This window comes from Natrix helvetica, assembly GCF_964273705.1.
Source record: "Natrix helvetica genome assembly, chromosome: 2".
NCBI classification, from domain to species: domain Eukaryota; kingdom Metazoa; phylum Chordata; class Lepidosauria; order Squamata; family Natricidae; genus Natrix; species Natrix helvetica.
The window spans coordinates 189,830,997-189,856,453 of NC_138552.1; the positions used below are offsets into that span (position 1 = coordinate 189,830,997).

The 25,457-nt window shown below is 43.1% G+C and overlaps 1 protein-coding gene and 1 long non-coding RNA gene across 2 annotated transcripts in view; one reads left to right on the forward strand and one right to left on the reverse strand.

The window, feature by feature from the left end:
* Positions 1-25,457, forward strand: part of LOC309387792 — a 957,351-nt gene that overhangs the window by 770,717 nt on the left and 161,177 nt on the right. The window lies entirely within an intron of this gene.
* Positions 1-25,457, reverse strand: part of FRK (fyn related Src family tyrosine kinase) — a 76,360-nt gene that overhangs the window by 49,679 nt on the left and 1,224 nt on the right. The window lies entirely within an intron of this gene.

The window sequence follows — 25,457 nt, forward strand, 5'->3', positions numbered from 1 at the left end:
TCAAATCCGGAAGGATTGGGTCCCTGTCAGTGGTTCAATGGAGATGTCCGTGGCAAGTCTTGAGGAATCGACCTGGGAGGAGTTTGACTTGGTTGCCATCGAGGATTTGGACAGAATGCGTGGACGACTGCAACCCACCACATGTTTATTGGACCCGTGCCCCTCCTGGCTTGTACTGGCATCCTGGGAGGTTACACGAGACTGGCTCCTGGGCCTAGTGAACGCTTCGTTGAGCGAGGGGTCTCTCCCGGCCGCCTTGAAAGAGGCGGTGGTGAGACCCTTGCTCAAGAAGCCTTCCCTGGACCCTTTGGAGCTGGCCAATTATCGTCCTGTCTCCAACCTTCCCTTTTTGGCGAAGGTTGTAGAGAGTGTGGTGGCTTACCAGTTTCCACGACATCTGGAGGAAAATGATTATCTAGACCCGCGCCAGTCCGGCTTCCGCCCCGGTCACAGCATGGAGACGGCCTTGGTCGCGTTGGTGGATGATCTCTGGAGGGCCAGAGATAGAGGTTGCTCCTCTATCCTGGTCCTATTAGACCTCTCGGCGGCTTTTGATACCATCGACCATGGTATCCTGCTGCGCCGGCTGGAGGGGTTGGGGGTCCGGGGCACCGTTTTGCGGTGGTTCAGCTCCTACCTTTCTGGCCGGACGCAGCGTGTGTTGGCAGGGGAGGAGAGGTCGACCCTACGCCCCCTTACTTGTGGGGTACCACAGGGGTCGGTCCTCTTGCCACTCCTGTTCAACACGTATATGAAGCCGCTGGGTGAGATCATCCGTGGTTTCGGGGTGGGATATCATCTGTACGCTGATGATACTCAGCTGTACTTTTCCACCCCGAACCACCCCAACGAGGCCGTCGAAGTGATGTCCCGGTGTGTGGAAGCCGTACGGGTCTGGATGGATGGCAACCGACTCAAACTCAACCCCTCCAAGACGGAGTGGCTGTGGGTACCAGCTCCCCGGTTCAGCCAATTAATTCCATCATTGGCCATCGGGGGCATCCAACTCGCCCCCGTGGAGCGGGCGCGCAATTTGGGCGTCCTCCTGGATGCCCGGCTGTCCATGGATGACCATGTGACAGCCGTGGCAAGGGGGGCGTTCCACCAAGTTCGCCTGGTGCGCCAATTGCGCCCCCTACTGGACCGGGACGCCTTACGCACGGTCACTCATGCGCTGGTGACGTCTCGCTTGGACTACTGTAACGCTCTCTACATGGGGCTTCCCTTGAAATGCACCCGGAGGCTACAGTTGGTCCAGAACGCAGCCGCGCGGGTAATTATGGGGAGTACTAGGTACTCCCATGTGACACCGTTCCTGCGCGAGCTGCACTGGCTTCCTGTGGTCTATCGGGTGCGTTTCAAGGTTTTGATAACGATCTTCAAAGCGCTCCATGGCTCAGGACCTAGTTACTTGCGGGATCGTATTCTGCCCCATACATCCCTGCGACCAATCCGCTCGCACAGAGAGGGTCTCCTCCAGGTGCCGTCCACCAGGCAGTGCCGGGGGGCGGCGCCTAGGAGTAGAGCCTTCTCTGTGGCGGGCCCAGCCCTGTGGAATGACCTCCCCCCGGATATTAGGAATACCTCTGACCTCCGCTCCTTTCGTGTAAAGCTCAAGACCCACCTATTTCAAGTAGCTGGCCTGGCTCAACTTTGATCCAACTATATCGCTCCTGACGGGTTTTTTTATTTGGGGTATTTTAATTGTATTAAATTATTTAGGGGTTTTTAAACATTGTGTTTTTAATTGTTTTTATTCATCAGCTCACCTCCTCCTTGTATATGTATATGTCTTGGTATACATTTTTGTTATATGTATGTTTGTCTATATATTTATTTCCTATGTTTTATTGTACGCCGCCCCGAGTCCTTCGGGAGAGGGTGCGGCTAAGAAATAAATATTTATTATTATTATTATTATTAAGGTCCTCTGTTCTGGCGGGAACAGAGGTTCAATCCTATTGGTTGAGAAGTCTGACAGCTCCCTATAAAAGGGCTGTTGTCAGACCAAGCAGTTGCTGGATTGTACATACTGTTCACTTGTTAATAAAGAGCTGTTGTTGCCATAAGCAACCTTCTCTGCCTTCTCAATATCCAATCTAACAGAGTTTGTTTGGGTTTTCGTACTTGTATGATATCTGGACACTGAAGCTTTCCAGTTTAAAATCCTGCACGTGCATTCAGGCCATACAGCTGCTGACCTTCCCATTCCAATTTAGTACAATAGCTTGGACTTCTACCCTGGGCTTCATTCCTCTCTGCCATGTGCCCTTGACCTTCAAATTGCGTCCTTGAGCTATTTCTATGCTGCTTATTTTGGCACACCCAATTGTGACTTCATAATAATGCATTCCATTGAGATTATGCTTTCTGAAAATAGCCATGCCTGCTATGTATTCTGCAAAATGTAAAGGAGCAGACAAACCTTCATTCAAAAAGTTCTATGGATGCAGCATATATCAGATTGGTATGAGAGTTCAGAACATGCCATGATGGATGCGGCCGATTACAAAATATCTATGAACAAAATATTAGCCACAGCTATCCAAAGTTCTATTGTCTAAGAATGCCTCTTGAATTTCTCAAGGTCCCAGAGACATTGCTGAAAATATAGTTTGGACTGAATGGTGAGTCTTTGCTTTGTATCATGCTAAGTTTCCTTTTTTTAAATGCAATATATCTTTAAAAATTAGCTAGAACAGGGGTGTCAAACTCAAGGCCTGCAGCTGGATCCGGCTCGCGGGGTGCTTAGATGTAGCCCGCGAGGCCAGCCTGGAAATAGCAAAGGATCAGCCCACAATGCCTCTACTAGCAAAAGCAGAGGGCAGGGGGACTGCATGCAGGCCCCATTTTTGGCCTGGACAGCCTCCTCCAACACTCTGCCACATGTGCAAGGGGTCACATGCAGTCCCCTTGTGTCCTGTGTTGGCCAGTAAGGTGCTGCAGGAGGCATCCATCCTGTCTCCCCTCCCATCAGCCAACCCACAGACGACAACTACAATGCTGGTCCGGCCCTTGAAGAAATCCAGTTTGACACTCCTGAGTTAGAGGAAGGAGCAAGATAGGCAGCAAAGAACATATTGCCCCATGTTGTGCATGCTTTCCCTATGTTCTTCTGTGAACATCATCAAAAGTGTACGTATCATTCTCATTCTTATTTTTGTCAGATATCAACATCTGGTCTAGTTTGAACCAGCATTTCTTAACAATTTGGAAGCAAACTATACTGTATATATGAGCTACTGCATATAGTTATATTCAGCTGAAAGAATCATAAAAGATAGGAGTCAGAAGAACGTAAATTGCTAAAACAAAACCAAGGGCATTACATACAACTTTTTAGGTGGATTCATGCTGTGTTCACAGGGTATATATGCCAATTGATTCTGAATAGAAGTTAGAATTAGAATAGAATGGAATAACAGAGTTGGAAGGGACCTTGGAGGTCTTCTAGTCCAACCCCCTGCTTAGGCAGGAAACCCTACACCACTTCAGACAAATGGATATCCAACATCTTCTTATAAGCTTCCAGTGTTGGGGCACCCACAACTTCTGGAGGCAAGCTGTTCCACTGATTAATTGTTCTAACTGTCAGGAAATTTCTCCTCAATTCTAAGTTGCTTCTGTCCTTGATTAGTTTCCACCCATTGCTTATTGTCCTACTCTGAAGTGCTTTGGAGAACAGCTTGACTCCCTCTTCTTTGTGGCAATCCCTGAGATATTGGAACACTGCTATCATGTCTCCCCTAGTTCTTCTTTCTATTACTAGACATACCCAGTTCCTGCAACCGTTCTTCATATGTTTTAGCCTCCAGTCCGATAATCATCTTTGTTGCTCTTCTCTGCACTCTTTCTAGAATCTCCACAACTTTTTTACATCGTGATGACCAAAACTGGATGCAGTATTCCAAGCGTGGCCTTACCAAGGCATTATGAAGTGATGAATAATGTTACTGGGAATATGGCAAATAGTACAATTCCAACAGTCAGTGCACATTTATATTTTTGTTGGCAATGGATTCTAGCTAATATTGAGATGTTTTATCTGTACTCACTGAATCTAAGTTTATTGGTAATATCTAACATTTAAATTTCATTTATTATATGCCCATGCCAAAAAAATATTGGCTTATCATCCAAAATGTGATAAAGATTCGAGACAAGAGATCATCTGCATAAATTGACTAATATGTGAGCTAAGTGTCATCCTATGCCTCTGGTTTTATGCATTTCTGATTTCTGGATAATGTTACCCAGAAGGCATTTTGAGTGAATCTGGTGGTTGAAGAAGGCAATCTAAATAGCAGTGATCCTACAGTCTATATGGCTCGCACCAGCATACACTTGAGGCAGAGGTGATGTTCAGCCGGTTCTCTCCAGTTAGGGCGAACTGGCAGCAGCAGGTGCAGGAGGCTCCGCCCACCTGCCCTGAGGTAATGCGCGACCTTCAAAGGGAAGATTATTTTTCCCCCGAATTGTGATCTCAACCATTTCTCCTGTATTTCCTAGATTGGAGTGTTCCTCATACTCAAGATAAATTTATAATTTTATGATAAATGATGATAATGTGAATGATTGTATGGAGAAATAAAATAAATAATAAAATGCTCATAAAAACTTTATCCCTTTTCCCATCCTTTATGCCATTATTCTTATCTGTATGCTTTGACAGTATCTTAATTTATTAATGGCTAACCTGCAGCTAATGATGCCCTTTGATTTGTGGACTTTGTTCTTTTGTGGCCTGTTGCATCATCACTGATAACAAGAAAAGACCAGAGAAGCCCATAGAAGTGTGTTTCAAGTGCGTGCCGAAGACTCATTGTTTAAGAACTGGCTAAGGAGGCCAGAGTGGAAAACAGCTGATACCTCAAAAAAATTAACTAAGCCTTTTCTAGGAAAAGCATAAAGGGCCCTTAAAGGAAGAAACACCTTTAAAGCTCACAAATGGATCATTTTGATTATTTAAACACATACTCAAAGCAGAAATTTTGATATTAAAAAATGCAAGTCATGACTTCACCTTTTCCATAGCTGGTGCATTAGCTAAATACATAAAACTATGAACCATAGAAGGTTATGACTCATTCAGTTGACGCAGCCAAATACAAACTACCCCCCCCCCCCAAAAAAAATACTGTGCTTCTCAAGCATGGGACCTAGAGAAAATTAATCATTACCACCTTGCCGAGCTTCTTACTAAAGGAGAGCTATTTTTTATCACAAAGTGGGTGAAGGCAGAAAGCATACGGAAGAGAGTGGGAAGAGGAACAGTGAGAAATTCCAAAAAAATAAGCAAGAGGAAAACCAACATTTCTATTATTTCACCTCCAATTCTGTGTGCTGAAGGTTTAATTTCTCACTAAAACACCAGTAAAAACAGATTGGATAGAAAGTCAATTCAAGATCTGAATGAGAGGGTTTCATCTCAGAGCAAAAGTACTGACTGCACCTGGGGAAAGGTTACAACTATCTTAGGTCACACAGAAGTTGCAGAAGAGATTAAACCTACGTAATAGATTCTTTGTCCTGTTATCCTATGTCATTTCGCTAGTGAATAGGAAGCAGAGTGACTCACATGGTTAGTATGCTGGTCTTGAGATTAGCAAACCCACATTTGAGACCCAAGTGCTGCCATGAGGTGGGGTGAGCTCCCATCCTTCATTCCAGCTCCTTCTGGGAACCTGAAAGGAGCCCCCAACTCAGCATCTCCCAGGCAACAGTGATGTCATCAACTAATCCTTTCAACCCTGAAGCACAAGTTGTCCACAAACAAGTGCCCTAGTGAATACACTTGGAATTACAGCCTGACAGTGCTATGCAAACTTTATTCTTCAAACAGTATTAACCAGAGTTTACAGAGCCATGGTTTACTGACTCAGAATTCCATACCAGATTCCCTGTTTTTTTCCCTCTCCTCTGACTGTGAACCACTGAAATTCTTTATGGGCACCTTTGTGGTAGCGGGGGAGGGGGACATGTAGGGGTGAGAAAATTGGGCAGGGGGATGAGGACGTGGATTCCTGGATGGTGCAGATTTCAGGCATTGCTGGTTGGAAAGGAAAAAAGGGGGATCACCAAGCATGCTTAAGAAAACCTAAATTACAACTGAAGAAAACTGTGTTTCTGTGCTTAACATAATTGTTAAAGTATTTAGAAAGTAGAGTTCTAGAGTTTGCATCATTCAAAGTATCAAGATTCTCTGCACTCAGCTAACACATGCAAATATCTTCACACAACAGCTTGGTTTAATCAGCAAGACAAAGCCATACATAACAAATGTTAAAAGCAAGGTTAGTACTCAATCTTACGCCTGCAGTATGCCAAAAATGGCTTGAAATTTAAAAATCACTCTGACAACCAGACTTTTTCAGTCACTGCATCCAATACCCTATTTTCTCCTCTCTCAACCATAGTGTTTTCCCTACAATTCTGCTGCAACTGGAATTTCTTTGCCACTTTCTGCAAAGCCCTGGAGGAACAGACTCCAAGAACTAGAATGGAATGATCTTGGCTCGTCTGTTTTATCTCAGGAAAATGGGAAATGGTTCTGACAATCAATCCAACGCTCAATGAAAAGAATGCATTCCTCTGACCTTCAATGATCCTGAGCAAGGCATTCCTGCTTTTGATGGATAGGGCAAGGAAAGCAGAATTTAAATCATGCAATCTCCATTAAATTGCTCCTCCCTGTTCTTGTTAACACCAAAGGCACACAGTGAACTTGTCTGATGAGGAAGAATAATGCTCAGCAGAAAACTTTTGCCATTTCCCCCAAGAAAGGAGTGCGGATAGAGGTGCTCTGTTGGTTTGTAAATGGCCATGTGTAGCATTAAGCATTCCTAATGACCTTGGAAAAGATAGTCAAACAGCAATAGCACTTAGACTGATATACCACTTCACAGTGCTTTACAGCCTTTTCTAAGCAGTTTAGAGAATCCGCATATGCCATGATGTGTGTGTACCTACAAAGATCAGAAATGTGCAAGGCATGGTACTCCCTGTGATCCTCTATGGAACCAAAAGTTGAAATTTGAAGAAGCAGGATATTGTAAGCAGTATCAGTGCCTTTGAACTTTGGAGTTGGAGAAGACACCTGAGAATACTGTGGATAGCCAAGAAAAGAAATAACTCATTAAGCAAATTAATGCAAAGTTCCGACTTGAGCCACAAATGATGAGGTTCAAATTATCCTTCATGTATTATGTGAAGATCTAGATCTCTGGAGAAGCCTCTAAAGCTGGGGAAAGTAGAAGGAAAGATAAAAAGACGACCAATCAGAAGATGGATGGACTCAGTTACAGTAGTAATGGAGGTATTGTTGGAAGTACTGAAGGGATATATTATCATGGAGGGGGGAAAACCCCAATGTAGTCAGTAAGAGTCAACCATTCTTGATGGCACATAATCAATAGCATTTACAGTAAACTTGTAGAAAACCTCCCATGGCTTTCTGAGTGGAATCAATCATGGGATGGAACCAGAGGTGGGTTGCTGCAGTTTCGGCCCGGTTCGGTCGAACTGGTAGTGGAATTCAGGACTGGGTCACAAAACTGGCAGCGACCCAGGCCTACCACGCACCCCCAAATTGTTTCCCTTGCTGCTGTTTGGCCGCCACCACCATTTTGGATTTTACTGACTGCGAATGCGCAGTTCACTGTAAATTGTTCTATGCATGTGGGAAGAACAATTTACATTGAATAGCGCACATGTGCGCAGCACGCACATTGCACGCACGTTGAGAACTGGTAGTAACGACGGCAGCAACCCACCCCTGGATGGAACTGAATATAAGTGAGCATTTCAGTGCTCATTCTTTCTTCAGAGTAATAGACACATGTACAGATTTACTGCAAATTAAGTAACATTATCTTATGGGGCCTCCTAACCTCTCTATTGTAATCAGTGGTGTAATTCTGTGGAGTTTGCTTAATCACAATGAAGTCATGATTCCACCATGAGTCATTATCTTAATCTGAATTCACATGTTGCTCATTTTAATCAGTCAATTACATTCTTAATGCCTCGCTTACAATAATCAGATTTAGCTTCTTAATTTTTTTTCCCAAAGAGTCATCGCTCCTGTTATTTCATTTGATATAAAAGCTTTTAGGCTCCTTTAAAATACCCCATTTACAATGTGAGGTAAAGTACTCTGGGATAAATTACTGATATCACTTAAAGTAACAGCTGACACTGTCTGCTATTGAAGAATTTAATCCAACTTCTTTTTCTTTCTGACATTATGATGTAACCTCCTCACCTATGTTTGCATTCATGAGACATATACACACACAAAAAAATTCTGCCCAGCATGATTGGCAAATTAAAGATCATAGAAGATTATTATTAATTAATATGTATGTTTGATTATACCACTAATTAACCAACTCACCTGCTTAATAAGAGGCAAAAATTTGCTAATATCTTCCAATATCTATTCTTTAGCCATAGCTGTCTATTTGAATATTCTACTTTCAATTGCTCAAGTTTTTAGAATCTTTACTTTTCTCCAGCCAAGGCACAGAGAATTTAGCAGTAGTTATTATATAGCTGAACAACTCTTGACACTATCTAGTTTTTGTATGTCACAACATATTGAATGAAAAAGTATTTTCCAGTAAGTCAGATTAATATTAAAGTTTAGTTTATCTTCTTTTAGAATTTAAGCTTGAACTGAGATATTCAGTATGATTCCAGTGGAACCCATGGACTCCCTCTTTCCATTATCAATTGACATTTATAAACAGAACAGAACGGGGGATGTTAGCATGTTGTAAAGTAATTTTCAAAGGATTACTTTTATTACAAAGACTAATTCTGGGCCTTTGTTGGTGCAATGGGCATCTTTGGAAATTAAAAGCAGGGTTTTCGGTTACCCAACCTAGGTAAAAATCATACAAAGGAAATAAAGAAACTGCAGCATAAGATGTATCCAGGGAAAATACTGGGACCTGATCAGTGGTGGGTTTCAATTTATTTTACTACCAGTTCTCTCATGCGCCCGATGCTTCTGCATAGAAACGTCTGGGTGGGTGGATGGGTGGGCTATATTAAATGCTATATCCAGGCAACCATGATACTTTTACCCCTGCTGTTTTGTGATGATATTTCAGAAATATTTTATCATCTTTTTAAAAAAAATATCTGTGTATATCTATACATTTTTCAGCCACCTTTCTTTCTGAAATTGAATTATGAATTCAATTCTGATATTCCAGATACTCGTACAAGAATGATTTTTCACTTCCTGTATCATGACCAAAATCTTCATAAGAACTTAACCGATTCAAATAAGGTAAAATTGCTCATTCAAGTTGAAAGCATTGCTTGACAAATAAAATATACACTAGAAATCCAGCTACTGGTAGTTTTCATTTGTCATTTAAAAAGTATCTGAGAAGCAGATTTCCATTTACTGGTATTTGTTTCAAATTCAAATTCAACTTTTATTGTTTTTTAGTGTTTGTTCAGTAGATTGTTATATTGATTCTGCTGATGTCATCACCCTGAGCCACAAATATGCAGAATGTTATTATTGTTATTGTTATTATCATCATCAATTTTTATAGCTCTCCATCTCAAATAAAAGTGACTTCTGGTGATATACAACAAAAGAATGATTTTCCTTTGCTCAAAAGCATTCTCACATTCACATATGTGATTACATATCTCTGAAGTTACAAGTTTAGGCATTTCATTTATAAGAATCTGCCTGGGACAACAATCCCATCACTCCATAAATTAATTTCAAATTTACTATTCCTTGTTTCCCATCTGCAAGTAGCTCTCACTTAACAACAATTTTCCCTCTAATTTTTTTTCAGTGTGTGCGGAAAAGTATAGTGTTTGAGCAGCACATTTTCATGCCTGATCACCTGAATTTTTTTCACAGATGTTTCACAGAACAATTGATTTTTATAGGATCTGAATTGGAATGGACAAAAATGGTTTTGTGCGTGTCTCTCTGTATGTGTGTGTGTGTGTTTTTTTTTTTTTTCAATGAGCGAGGCGTCCGGTAAGGGAACTGCACCTATTTAGAAAAGGTAAATTATTGCAAACATGATCAGTCGAAGATAAGTATGGGGACAGGTTGGGCGGTAGAGAGAAAGTGATAAAAGAGTGGGAGAGAGGAAGAGAGGAAGAAAAAAGAGGAAAGAGAGACAGAAAGAGACATTGAAGGAGAGAGAAAGTGACAGAAGAGTGGGAAAGAAGGAGGGAGAAAGAGAGACAAAGAGAAAGAGGGTGAGAGACACAGAAAGAGACAAAGAGGAGAGAGAAGGGAGAAGGAGAGAGAAAGTGACAGAAGAATGGAAAAGAAGGAGAGACAAAGAGAAGAGAGACAAAGAGAAAGAGGATGAGAGAGACAGAGAGAGAAGAGAGAAAGAAGAAAGAGTAAGAGAGAACGTCTCATTTCAACCCTGAGGTGCAAATATTCTCTTTGATTGGTAATTTTATTTGTCCATTTACTATCCAATACGCTCATTTCTCCTTAAGTTCATCAAGAATTCCTTTCTTTTTATTGAATTTATCACAATACCTTGAGAACAACTTTTTCAGCATAGCTTTATAGCTATTTAAAATATATAGTAATTTAGGTCAGGTTTTCAGAACATTAGTCTATTTATAAGTCACTAAGTGCAAAGAAACAGAATTCAGAAAGTTGGCTCCCTTTTTGTAATTGCCTATTGTCTGCTTAATTTTCTACCTACATTTTTGATAACTGATATTCACTGTTGACCCAAGAAGCCCATCATAGAAAGAAACCCTCCCTATGAACTTTTTTGGGTTTCCATGGAATGAGGTTTGATCTTTTTCTCAACCATACAGTAGCATATTCTTTCTAAGGAGGATATAATCAAGATAGTCCATAAATGCCTATCAATCTAACAGTATGGCGATTGACAATCTCTTTATATTTCAACTCTAACTCTTTCAGACTTAAAGGTTTGGTGAGGAGAAATCCAAAAATTCTTTTGAAGAGGAAAAAAATTGCTTGCATAATTGCATCCATGGAGACATGTATATATAAACAACACACAGAGAAACAAATGTAACAAAGTGCTAAGTCTGCCCACCAACTAACTCACTCTCTCTCCCCCCTCTCCCCCCCTCTCTCTCTTTTAATGTGTGTGTGTGTGTGTGTGTGTGTGTGTGTGTGTGTGTGTGAGAGAGAGAGAGAGAGAGAGAGAGAGAGAGAGAGAGAGAGAGAGAGAGAGAGAGAGTGAGTATCCCTCCTTCCTTCAGCCCAACACTCTCGCTGGCATCCCGGCCAGACGAGAGGGACTGCAGAAAGTCTCCCCGAGTCTAGGGCAGCGAGTCATTCAATGGGAAACTTACCTCTTGGAAGGAATGATCCGGCTTGGCTCCCGCTTTTGATCTGCTGCCCAATCACCCAACGGAGAAGCGAAGAGGCAGGAGAGACAAAGCAGGAGCCAAGCCAGGTCATTCCTTCCAAGAGGCAACTTTCCCATCAATGACTCGCTGCCCTAGACTCAAGGACACCCTCTGCAGTCCCTCTTGTCTGGCAGGGATGCCAGTGAGAATGTTGGGCTGAAGGAAGGAGGGATACACACGCTCGGCTCTCCCTCTCCCCGTCTCTCTCTGTCTCTCTCTGTCTCTCTCTGTCTCTCTCTGTCTCTGTCTCTTTCTCTCTCTCTCTTGCAAATGGCAAATCCAAACAGCTGCTGCTGGGAGCCCTTCTCCCAACCCCCACACCCCTTCTCTTAGCTACTTTCTGCTTTGTGGACCTAGAACTGATTGCTGACTCCAGGCTGGCTCTCCTCTCCTATTATCGTGGAAGGCGTCTCACAAAAACCACTGTGCGGCAGTTGGAAACTGCTGCGCGGTGTTTTGTTGCCACGTGCGTGGCCGCACACCCGCGCAGCTTAGAGGGAACATTGCTTAACAACCATTCGTTCAGCCACCATTTGAAATTACAATGGTACTGAATGAATGGTATTTATGACCAATCCTCAAAGTTACACAGTTACAATGCCCCGTGGTCACATGATTAAAACCTGGTTGTTTGGTAGCCTATCCACACGACCACAGGGTGCAATTCAACTCCATCCATTTACTTGTCTTTCTGCATCTCTGCCATTTTGTCTGCTCTGCCTTTGACTAGCCCAGCTGCTCTGTACTCTGCCCCTGCTTCGCCCACCCTCCCACAACAGTGTTGTCAGCAGAATGAGGAAGAAGCCCCCCTGCTCTCCGCCATCCCTGTCACTGCTCCATTGCTCCAGATGATCTTTTCTGTCTTCTTCTTTCTCCTGCTGACAACACTGTTGTGTGGGGTGGCAGAGTAGTGGAGTATAGGATGGCTGAAAAGAAGAGAGGCAGGGGGAGTTGAAGCAGAGATGAGTACAGCAAAACAGAAGAAATGTGAAATCCTGGTCTAATGACAACAATCTACTGAAACTGGATCAATCAATCAGAATAGAGCTGGAAGGGACCTTGGAGGTTTTCTAGTCCAACCCCCTGCTCAAGCAGGAAACCCTATACTATTTCAGACAGGTGGCTGTCCAGTCTTTTCATAAAAACATCCAGTGATGAGGCATCTACAACTTCTATAGTCAAGTTGTTCCACTGATTAATTATCCTCACTATTAGGAAGTTTCTTCTTAATTCCAAATTACTTCTCTCCTTGATTAGTTTCCATCAATTGTGTCTTATCTATACCTGTACCTTTGGGTTTTCCTGCCTAGGTATAAAACTTGCTTTTCTCCACATTAAATTTCATGTTGCTGGATAGGGCCGTCAAGATGTTTTTGGATCCTTAGCTTGTCTTCTGGGATATTGGCTATTCCTGCCAGCTTAGTGTCATCTGTAAATTTGATGAGTTTCCCTTCTATTCCCTCATCTAAGTCATTTATGAAGATATTGAAGAGTACTGAGACCAAGACGGAATCTTGTGGTACCCCACTGCTTATTTCCCTCCATGTAGATGAAACTACCAACACAAAGCAGTGAAATCATGTTGATGTTTTGCTTAATGATTACATCACTTAACAATGAAAATTCTGGTCCCAATTAGCATTATTAATTGAGAACTACTGATAATTGATTTAATCAGTTATAATTGATTTAATCAGTTATCAGTGCAGCCTGTTGTTGATTTTTTGAGTTTGTACAAAACATACACTACTAGAATACTGTCAAGCATGAAAGATCAGGACCACAAGCAAAGTGTCAATTAAACTGATTTATTATTACTCATGCCTGGCACAAGAAACTACTCAACTAACAGATAGCACTATTTTTATGCTAGATAAGGATCAACAGAATTCAAAAAAGATTGGGCTTAGTCTGTTTGTGGCTACATAGTGACTCTAAGCTGATTCCTCCTTTGACTCCACCTCAGATTCTGCCACTACTTCTTCTAAATCTCCTATATAACCATCTCTGTACCTCATGCCTTTTATTTAAAATTATCTCCTTTTGTACAGCTATGCCCTTCAAACAATTAATGTCCCCTTTGATAATTCCAATCCTCTCTTCCCTTTTCCCCTAAGCAGTCTATTCCCAAGTCTCAAAATTCTCCCCAGATAATAACCCTTATAGCATTGCAATGTTCTTTTCAACAGGATAGTTCTTTCCATGGGTAGAAAAACTTGAAAAACAATCGTGATTGTGGTTTTTCTTTTTCCTCCAGAAAGGAAAGGAGGCACATCTTGCTGCAGAAATGGAAGTCTTATTTTTGCCTCACTAAAGTGCAATGTATTAAATTTCTTAAGAATGCTTACTTTCACAGATACACAATATAACATCAGTTACTTTCAAACCAACAACTCAGATGTATTTGCAAAAAAACCAAATACCCATTGTATGCATGGAGGGTGGAGGGAAGGCAGGCAGGCTAGCAAATATGTAAGAAAAGATACTAAGCTTTCTTTTTCTCCTTCATCTTTGAGAAAACAAAGGAGGATTTGTTATGAACCAGCAATCCCTACCTGGACTCGGTTATTACCGCAGTCCAGCTGGACAGCATTTGTTGTCTATAATACCAGTGGCAGAGGGTTATTATCATGTTTAGGTAAAACAATTGTCACTAATACATCAATGGAAAGTGATTTATTATTTTCTCTAATACTTGTTTTGCAGTGCAGAATATTATAAAAAGAAATGAAGGATAAAAAAGCAGGATCGAAGTTTTAATTAGGACACTTTGATACCCCAAAGTGCTAATTTATATGCATTGTTAAAATATATCTACCGCTAGAAATTTCAGGCTTTCCTTCCTTTCTGAGGACTACCAATAGTTAGGATACTTAAAGTAAATATTACTGGTGGGATTTAAATAATATATGCATTAACTATATCCTCATTTAGGTCATTAAAAATAAGCCACATCACACAACAATAACTTAACTCTAGATATTTTCATTAAAATCTGAACTATTAGCTGAGGGAGGGTGGGAGGGAGGGAGGGAGGGAGGGAGGAAAGTTAGTTAGTTAGTTAGTTAGTTAGTTAGTTAGTTAGTTAGTTAGTTGCTGGAAAAAGAAACAACCCATCCATTTCAGAAAGCTGAGATCATGAGGACATGGGCTTGTTTTTTAACCAACTGTATTAAATTTCAGAAAGTGACAAATACAAAATAACAACAAAGGAGTGTTAGGAAGGAAGGGAGAAATCAAGAGGAAAGATGTTAAAAAGTGACAAAAAATAGAATAAGAGGATATTTTATTATATAATTGTAGAGCTGTTTTGATTGTTATATTTGTATATTTTATATTATATTTTGTGCTTTTGTTTTACTGTAGCAATAACAATAGTATTTAGACTTATATACCGCTTCATAGTGCTTTACAGCTCTCTCTAAGCGGTTTACAGAGTCAGCATATTGCCCCCAACAATCTGGGTCCTCATTTTACTGACCTTAGAAACAGTGACGTGCGGTGAGGTTTATGGCTGGTGAGGCTGGTGACGTCATCAGGAAGACGGGGAATGGGACCACGTGTGCTGGAGGTTGAGGCTGCCTCAGCCTCCAGCACACATGATCCCATTCCCCGCCTTCCTGAGCGTGCTCCGCCAGCTCGCATTCCGCAGTCCTCGAAAGCGAGTGGGGAACGACGAGAACCTTCCTGCCTCTGCTGGACTTTGCGCGCTCCTCGCGACTGCATATTGCAGTCGCGAGGAGCACGCGAAATCCAGCAGAGGCAGGAAGGTTCTCGTTGTTCCCCACTCGCTTTCATCGCATTGTAATCTGGGAGCACCGACAACATTTCTACCTCCGCAGCTCCTGGGCTCGGCCGGCCGGAGGTAGCCAGAATGGCGCCGAGGCAGTCCGGCGGGTGAGCGACCGAGGATCAGGCTGCCTCGCTTGCTCTTTCGTCCGCCCGGACCGCCTCAGCGTCGCTGTGGCTACATCCGTCCGGCCGCTCCCGGGAGCTGCGGAGGCAGAAATGTTGTCGGCGCTCCTGGATGACGAAGCCACGAAAGCGACTGGCCACAGCGACGCCGAGGCGGTCGGGGCAGATGAAAGAGTGAGCAAGGCAGCCTGATCCTCGGTCGCTCGCCCGCCAGACTGCCTCGGCGCCATTCTGGCTACTTCCGACTTAGAGCCGAGAGAGTTCACCGTGCCACAGACATCCGGGTGTGAGTCCCTTGTCGTGAGATGGGCCCAGGGAGGCAGTTGGGCCTGCTGATAGTATACCTGGCTCCTCGCTATACGTCAGCGGCCCTGCCTGAACTCCTTGAGCTGATCTCATCGGTGGCGGTTGAGACCCCCAAACTTTTAGTGATGGGGGATTTTAATCTGCCGTCGATGGGAGAAGCGTCTGAGGGGGTTCGGGAGTTCATGGCTTCCATGACAGCCATGGACCTGACCCAGTTAATTCAGGGCCCTACTCACGAGGGAGGCCACACGCTGGACCTTGTCTTTGTCTCTGGCCAGTGGATGAGTGATCTGGGAATAGGGGATCCAGCCATTATTCCCCTGTCATGGTCGGATCACTCACTTCTCCGGCTGGACTTCCCTGGTGCTACCCCCCGCTGCGAGGAGGCGGAACTGGAAGGTATTAGATGGTTCCGCCCCAAGCGCCTGATGGAACCAGATAGGTTCCAGACGGAGCTTGGGCCACCTCCTGTGGACCTGACCCGCCCCCGAGTGGAGGACCTGGTAGACGCATGGAATAGTGCGACTACCGGGGCCCTAGACCGGGTGGCGCCTTTGCGGCCTCTCCTGCGGCGACGAACCACCCTGGCCCCTTGGTTTACTGAGGAGCTAAGGGTGATGAAACGCCACAAGAGACGCCTAGAGAGTCGTTGGAGATCCTCCCGTTCTGAATTTGACCGAGCACAGGCACGAGCCTATTTGAGGACGTACCTCGTGGCATTAAGAGCGGCCAAACGTCAACATTGTGCCGCTCTTATTGCGTCCGCAGATAACCGCCCTGCCGCTCTGTTTCGGGTGACTCGCTCCCTCTTGTTTGAGAGACCGTGGGAAGCCCCTTTACAGGGCAGAGCAGAGGAGTTTGGGAAATATCTACAGGACAAAGTCGCTCAAATCCGGATGGGATGGGCCCCTTTCAGTGGTTCAGTAGAGACGCCCGTGGCGAGTCTTGAGGGACCGCTTTGGGAGGAGTTTGACTCGGTTGCCATCGAGGATTTGGACAGGTTGCGTGGACGTCTGCGACCCACCACATGTTTATTGGACCCGTGTCCCTCCTGGCTTGTACTGGCATCCTGGGAGGTTACGCGAGACTGGCTCCTGGGCCTAGTGAACGCCTCGTTGGGTGAGGGGTCTCTACCGGCCGCCTTGAAAGAGGCGGTGGTGAGGCCCCTGCTCAAGAAGCCTTCCCTGGACCCAACGGACCTAGTCAATTATCGTCCAGTCTCCAACCTTCCTTTCTTAGCGAAGGTTGTAGAGAGTGTGGTGGTACAGCAGTTCCCACGTCACCTGGAGGAAAATGATTATCTAGACCCGCGCCAGTCCGGCTTCCGACCCGGGCACAGCACGGAGACGGCCTTGGTCACATTGGTTGATGATCTCTGGAGGGCCAGAGATAGGGGTTGTTCCTCTATCCTGGTCCTATTAGATCTCTCGGCGGCGTTCGATACCATCGACCATGGTATCCTGTTGCACCGGCTAGAGGGGTTGGGAGTCAGGGGCACCGTTTTACGGTGGTTTGGCTCCTACCTCTCTGACCGGACGCAACGTGTGTTGGCAGGGGAGCAGAGATCGACCCGGAGGCCACTCACATGTGGAGTGCCACAGGGATCGGTGCTCTCGCCTCTCCTGTTCAACACATACATGAAACCGCTGGGCGAGATCATCCGTGGTTTTGGGGTGGGATATCATCTGTATGCTGATGATACTCAGCTATACATTTCCACCCCGAACCACCCCAATGAGGCTGTCGAAATGATGTCCCGGTGTTTGGAGGCCGTACGGGTCTGGATGGATGGCAACCGACTAAAACTCAACCCTTCCAAGACGGAGTGGCTGTGGCTTCCGGCCTCCCGGTTCAACCAGGTGCTTCCATCTCTGGCCATCGGGGGCGTGCAACTAGCCCCCATGGAACAGGTGCGCAATTTGGGCGTCCTCCTAGATGCCCGGCTGTCCATGGATGACCATGTAACAGCCGTGGCAAGGGGGGCATTCCATCAGGTCCGCCTGATGCGCCAATTGCGCCCCTTATTGGACCGGGATGCCCTACGCACAGTCACCCATGCGCTAGTGACGTCTCGCCTGGACTACTGCAATGCTCTCTACATGGGGCTTCCCTTGAGATGCACTCGGAGACTACAGTTGGTCCAGAACGCGGCCGCGCGGGTGATTATGGGGAGGACTAGATACTCCCCTGTAACACCTCTCCTGCGCGAGCTGCACTGGCTTCCTGTGGTCTACCGAGTGCGTTTCAAGGTTTTGATTATGATCTTTAAAGCGCTTCATGGCACAGGGCCTAGTTACATGCAGGATCGCATCCTGCCCCACACATCCCTACGACCAATTCGCTCACACAGAGAGGGACTTCTCCGGGTGCCGTCCGCCAAACAGTGTCGGGGGGCGACACCCAGGAGCAGAGCCTTCTCTGTGATGGGCCCAGCCCTGTGGAATGACCTCCCCCGTGACATCAGGATTACTTCCGATCTCCGCTCCTTCCGTGTACAGCTGAAGACCCACCTCTTTCAATTATCTGGCCTGGCTCAACCGTAATTTTTCTCACTCCTCCTGACTGTCTTTTTAAATTTTAAATTTTAATTGTACATTGGGTTTCTTACAATTGGGGTATTTTAATGGTGATTTTTAACTGTCTAAATGTTGTAATTTGTTACCTCCTCCGTGCATGTGTGTCTTTGTATATATGTATGTTTATGTGTTTGTACACATGTTTTATGTTTTATATGCTCCATTGTACGCCGCCCCGAGTCCTGCCTGGAAAGGGAGCGGCTAATAAATTCAAATTATTATAATTATTATTATTACCTCCGTCTGGCCACGCCCGGGAGCTGCGAAGGCAGAAATGTTGTTGGTGCTCCCGGATGACGAAGCCACGAAAGCGACTGGGGAATGACCCAGTCGCTTTTGTGGCTTCGTCATCCGGGAGCGCTGACAACATTTCTGCCTCCGCAGCTCCCGGGCGCGGACGGACGGATGTAGCCACAGCGACGCTGAGGCAGTCCGGGTGGATGAAAGAGCGAGCGAGGCAGCCTGATCCTTGGTCGCTCGCCCACTGGACTGCCTCGGCGCCATTCTGGCTACCTCCATCCGGCCACGCCCGGGAGCTGCGAAGGCAGAAATGTTGTCGGCGCTCCCAGATGACGAAGCCACGAAAGCGACTGGGGAAGGACCCAGTCGCTTTCGTGGCTTCGTCATCCGGGAGCGCCGACAACATTTCTGCCTCCGCAGCTCCCGGGCGCGGCCGGATGGATGTATATAATATTATATACTATTATTTCATGAAGAGAGGTGAGGCTCTGCCTCCCCTGACCGCACGTCCCTGCTTGGAAAGATGGAAGGCTGAGTCAACATTGAGCCTAGTGAGATTAGAATGCCAATCTGCTGGCAGCTGGCAGGCAGCTGAAATAGCCTGCAGTGCTGCATTCTAACCACTGTGCTATCACAGTTCTGTAGAGTAATTGGTTATATTATTATATACATATTTATATCTTTACTGAATAAAATCTGAATATTATATGAGCTTGATGAACCAGGTTGTATAAAACAATCTTCATTGAAAAACATTTCATTTAGACATATTTTAAAAGAATTAAAAATACTTTAGAAAAATATGTCCTTTGTGTTATTTTAAATTTGTAAGATAAGTAATTCTTACTCCAGAATATCCTGCTCTGTGCTTCAACTGGTTAAGTACTTTAGAAGGCAATTCTCCTTTTGACTGTACAATAAAACTTTAGTTTTATAATAAGCTGAATTAAAACTGTAAAATCATCATATTCTTCAAAAACTCTTATTAGTTATAATAATATGTCATGGTTCCAGTATGTCATTTTGAAAATTGCACATAATAAATTACTTAAGTTGGTAAAATCTTCAATCTCTGAATTGGCTAATATAGACAAAGGCCTCCAAATCCCCAACAACCTATCACTCATTCAGTCCTTGGAAAAATGGCATTCTTTCTGACCTACCCTTTCTGTATTTTGGTACATGTTTCTACCTACAATAAAAACAGTGAAAGTTATTATTAGATTTCTAAGGCAGCACCGTGGAAATTGCTTTTGTCTTGATGAAATGGCTGGATACACCTGGATCCCCAATTTACCCACATGAAGATAATATGCGGAGCTAATATATAAATGCTAAACAAAGGTGAAAGAAAACAATCCCTGAAATATCATCTTTTTTTTTCAACTTTTCAAGCCTGGTCAGGGTTTGTTTTCCAGTTGCAAAATAATAGAAGACAAGGGGCTCAATAGCAGGATGCAAATACAGATGGTAATAGAGCTTTCTCCAGATTGGTCCTTGTCAATCTACTGAATAATGTTCAGATATCCTCAGCTACTGAGGTCACCGTCCTCAGCTACTGATATATTCAACACATGGCTAATAAAGCATTTCTCCCCGTGAAATAAAAATCAGGGATACTTAGAAGGAAGTGTTCCTTTTATGGAGAAGTTTTTTTGTACACACACAGATCCCTTTCATGTCGATTAAATGAATGAGAGTCTGAGACCCAAGAATGAGAGAGGAAGTGTCAGGAGCAAAGAACCAGTTCCACACAGAAATACTTTGAAATTACTGATTTATTGCTCAAGCCTATGCACTGGTTAAACGAATGGTTTACACCTGTGCAAAACTAAGGTTCAACAGCATTCTAGACAGGTTGGAACTTAGTTCTCTTGTGACAGTGTAGAGATTCTAAGCTGATTGTCCTTTGGACTCCTTCACCTGGCCCTCTCTCCTCTCCCCAATCTCTCTCCTACAGGGAAAGACAGAAGATATACTGTAGGGGTAGATCTTACATAGAGTGCTCATGGATGGCAAAGTTTAATCAATTTCTTGGACACGGCTTCTCTCTTTCCTACATTTCATATCGCACGGAGTGATTCCTCAGCCAAGTAGCTGATTCTACATAGCTCTTGTTAGGAACATGTACAAATAATCCACAACTTGCAATCATGCATTTAGTAACCATTCAAAGTTACAAAAGCACTGAAAAAGGTGGCTTATGACTGGTTTTCACACCTTCAATGATTATACCTTCCCCATGGTCACAATCAAAATTCAGGTGCTTGGCAACTGACTTGTATTTATGACAGTTGCAGTATTCTGGATCATATGGCCATCACTTGTAACCTTGCCAGCTGGCTTCCAACAAGCAAAGTCAATGGTGGAAACCAGATTGACTTAACAACTGCATAATTTACTTTACAACTGCAGTGATTTGCTTAACAACTATGGCAAAGAAAGGTCATAAAATGGGGTGCAACTCACTTAACAATCTTGCTTAGCAAGAGAAATGTTGGTCTCAATTGTGAGTGTAAGTTGAGAACTATCTGCAGTAATGTAGGTACTGGTCTATAATTAGAATATTAGAATATTCTTTTTTGGCCAAGTATGATTGGACACACAAGGAATTTGTCTCCAGTGCATAAGCTTTCAGTGTACACACAAACAACAAAGTGGTAAGACGTAGATCATAAATCATAAGGAACAATAATAAATCATAAGATACAAACAACGAGTTATAAGTCATGATACCAATAGGGGAAGATAGTAGGAAAGATGAGAAGATGAAAAAGATGAGAAGATGAGAAGGATAATAGCAATACAAGCCTGAGTAAATATCTTCACGCATAAGACACTGCTGTGGAAGTTAGTTGTTTAGCACAGTTGTTTAGCATGGGAAACCGGAGACCGTGAGTTCTAGTCTCACTTTAGGTATGAAAATTGTCTGGGTGACTTTGGGCCAGTCATTCTCTCTCAGCCCAACCCACCTCACAGGTTATTGTGGGGAAAACACAATATTTATATTACTTATAAAGTAATAAAAATGGGATAAAGAATCTAATAAATAAATCTGTTTGGGCTCCTGGCAGAAATTGCCTTGGTTAAGAGAGAAACAACACTGCACATATACTATTACATAATATTGTATATATATTATAAGCTAAGAAAAGATACAACAGCTGTCCTTAAACAACATGATTTATTTTGTAGCTTAATCATCAACATGTCAAACAGTAGGTTTTGTTCTTTTAATTGCTGAGAACTACTAAATCTCTGGGGCATTAGAAAACATTTGCTTGGATATGAAACTCATCCATAAACCCATCCCATCCGACATAAACCCATGTGAATTGCAAGTCTTCATTAACAGCTCTGAACAATACTCATGAAATTGGGTGACTCCCCAGGTTTGTCCCTCAAGTTTCGATAAAGACAATTAGCAAGGAACTGTATAAATAGGACATTATGAGCTGTCTCGGCTACACAGGGGAATGAAAATCCTGATGTTAGTGAAAAATATAACACAACTAGTTCTCCAGCATTTTGTGGAAAATAAGCATTTTATTGTTTAGCTGCCCTGATGTGTGAAAAGATTAAGCTAAATAATAATGTAGCCTTCCCCAGCTAGGCACTTGAGGGGCATGTTGCATTACAACTCCCATAAAAACAAATTTCTTTTTCTTTTTTTTACATCCACATTGTGCTCCTCACAAAGAGATGACTGAGCCTCAGTTATATCTTCGTGACATATTTATTATGCTGTATTTCCTTGTCATGGATCAATTGCAATCGGTGCTAAGTTTTAATGGGTGATTTCTGAGGTACATATGTGCTTGCATCAAACTCAAATCCTGATGGATGCATGGAGACCTCCAGTCCTTTATCTAATCAGAAATAACAAAGAGGTTTGCCATTGCCTTTTTTCAGGATTTTTTTTAACCTTTCCAGTCTCACCTAAACTAAGACCCAGGGAATTCTCTGGCCCAATCCTGCTTAACCTCTGAACTGAAATGAGATTAGCCTGATAAACCCATATCTGAGAGCTGGCAGCATGCAGAAATGATCATTATGTAAAGAGTATTACTTCCTTTCCAGGAATAAAAGGCTGTGCTAAGAATAAGAAGTCATTATAAGCATTTTTTTTCCTAATGCATTCATCTGCAGATGCTTCCATTGGCAGCAAGCATTCCTGGAACAGCCGAGCAACCCACACCTGGTATGTTTCTGATAACAGCAAGAATACCTAGCAGACTACTGATATCAACAAAATCTTGTTTATGTGAGGCACAGAACAGGTGTGTTGAATTAACCTCAGCCAAGCAGTTAAGCAAGAAGACATTATTTCATTTGCTTTACCGAACAATAATAATTAAAACACACGTATTTCTCGATGATTTATTTTTAAAATGTACTATATCTGAACATACTTGCAAACAAATATTTTGCCAGGGAATCTTACAAAATCCTTTGAAACCAACATGTGGAGAACAAAAGAAGAACCGGAGAAGAAGAGGGGGAAGAAAAAGAGCAAGAAACATAGCGTGTACAAAAAGCAGTAAGTAATCTTTTGAACAGCATTCAAAAATATGCCAGGCGGTAACATACTATTCATTAAAAAATACAATTGTAGCATAGACAAAAAGTTGGCATGAAAAACCCTCAGAGATAGAATGTCTTTTCCTCAGAGAATCAATTCTCAAAGTCCATTCCAAACAATTTCTCTAGGACAGCGTATCTCAATCTTGGCTGACAAAGTTAAGATGTATGGACTTCAACTCCCAGAATTCTGAGTGTCGACCTCTACACACCATATAGTTGCCAAGGTTCAGAAATGCTGCTCTAGAAAAGAATTCCAGAAACAGGAGAGCAACTCTGAGAAGGCTCATGCCTGGATTTCCATGAATTATGATTTATGTAACAGGAAGACATAATAATCACATGGTCCTGAAGATCGAGGTATGTACCAATGAGCAGGATTTATGACGTCTTAAAGCTCAGTTCTGCATTTGGCTTAGTGCTCACATACAGTATTGAAACTTGTATAATGGCAACAAATTATTTATTTCCTTCAGATTTCACTTCACCCATCTTTTTCTTTAGATGGTATCTTACACTCAAGTAGCTGAATAGTGTCATATGTTTGTTCCAATGAAAATAGTAGAAACTCATAACTTCTAGTAGCTGGTTTTTTTTTTAACTAATTGTGTATGATTTTAATCCCAATTAAATGTTGGGGAGTTACTGTATATGCTGCTCAAAATTGGCAGATTGGAAAGATCTACAGATAATTCTTGACTGCTCATGAATTTTAAAGCAAAAAGTTCATCTATTTCATATCTGTAACTCTATTAAAGAAAATTGGAAATTACTTTTCCCCTTTCTCTGTGATTTTTTTCTTCCAGTTCTTATGCCATGACTTATGCCACAATGTATTACTTTTTAATAAAACCAAAACACATTTGTTTTTATTTTAGTGTATAAAGTTGAGTACACCGACATGCACAGCACCTAAATCCTCAAGTGCCCTTAAAATCAGAGTAGACGTGCACCAATGAATCATATCGACTTCTTAAAACTCCCTGTAGTAAAACAATTTCTTTCAGCACATATTTCTTCATTCAATAATGAATGCAAATTGCAGTAAGGAACTTATGGCCCTGGTTTATCTAGTCATGCAAATAAAACCTCAAACTTTCTGGACTAAGGTAAACAAGGAGCAATCAAACTGCAATTTAGTCTCGCGGGTCTTCATTGCCAAACTAGTTTTCTAAATATTTGAATAATTAAAATAGCAATCCTAAAACTCAGGAGATCTGGAATGCTTCACTTTCTAACGGGCATAGATATTGTATTTCCACTTTAAAAGCCATCCAGTTTCAGCTGTAGGCCTCCAAGTCACAGCTAAATAGAAAACTACTCTCTTCATGCCTTTGGGGGATCCCAGGGTGACAATTAACCTTTTCAAGTTATGATGGCAGAGAAAAAAACCAAAGAGTTTTGCAGCCCAGAAAGCCTGTTCAATGAAGGAAAAGTCCACACCTTCCAAGAGGGGTTCACTTTATTGCTATCTAGATACCTCAATGGTTACTGTTATGTGAGGTGTGGGAGAGATTCCATTTGTCCTGTTTACTCTGTACTTCATCCCTAAAGCAGGAAAGAGTACACCTGCACACACCTATCCACACATAGTAATTCATTAAGAAACAAATAAATTCATTCTGAGAAAGGGAAACATTAATATTTGTTGCAAAAAAAAAATCAATTTGTATGGGCAACTAGCATAATACCAATACCAATCTCTTTTTAAAATAATGGATAAATTAGGTCAGGGGTGTCAAATTCAAAGTCTGCGGGCCAGATCCGGCCCGTGGGCTGCTTAGATCTGGCCCGTGTGGCCTCCCTGGAAACAGTGAAGGCCTGGCCCGCAGTGCTTTTGCCAGCAAAAACTGGCTCCTGAGCTCTGTTTAGGCTGCCACGGCCTCCTGCAACCCTCTGCCAATGAAAATAGAGCTCGCAGCCCTCCCAAATTCCATTTTCACTGGCAGAAGTTTGCAGGAAGCCATGGCAGCCGAAAACAAAGCTGGGAGCCAGTTTTTGCTGGTAGAGTGCTCGGGCCACCACAGGTGCTCCCGGCAGGAGTGACGTCATGCTGGCCTCACCCACTCTGGCCACACCTACCTCACCCACTCTGGCCACACACCTCTGAGCTCAAACACAACCCTGATGCAGCCCTCAATGAAATCAAGTTTGACACCCCCAAATTAAGTCTGCACAAATGTTATGTTAGACAAAAGCCCCACCACAATATTTGGTTGCTTCTGGGTTCTCAAAAGGGCATTCTCCATATATTTGACCATTTTCCCCAAGACTATTTTTGAGTGATTGCAATATACAGGAGTACATTATCTAGAAATCTACAGGTAGTCCTTGACTTACAACAGTTCGCTTAGTGACAGTTCAAAGTTACAACGGCATTCAAAAAGGGACTTATGATCCTTTTTCACACTTATAGGGATTCCAGCATCCCTGTATTTATGT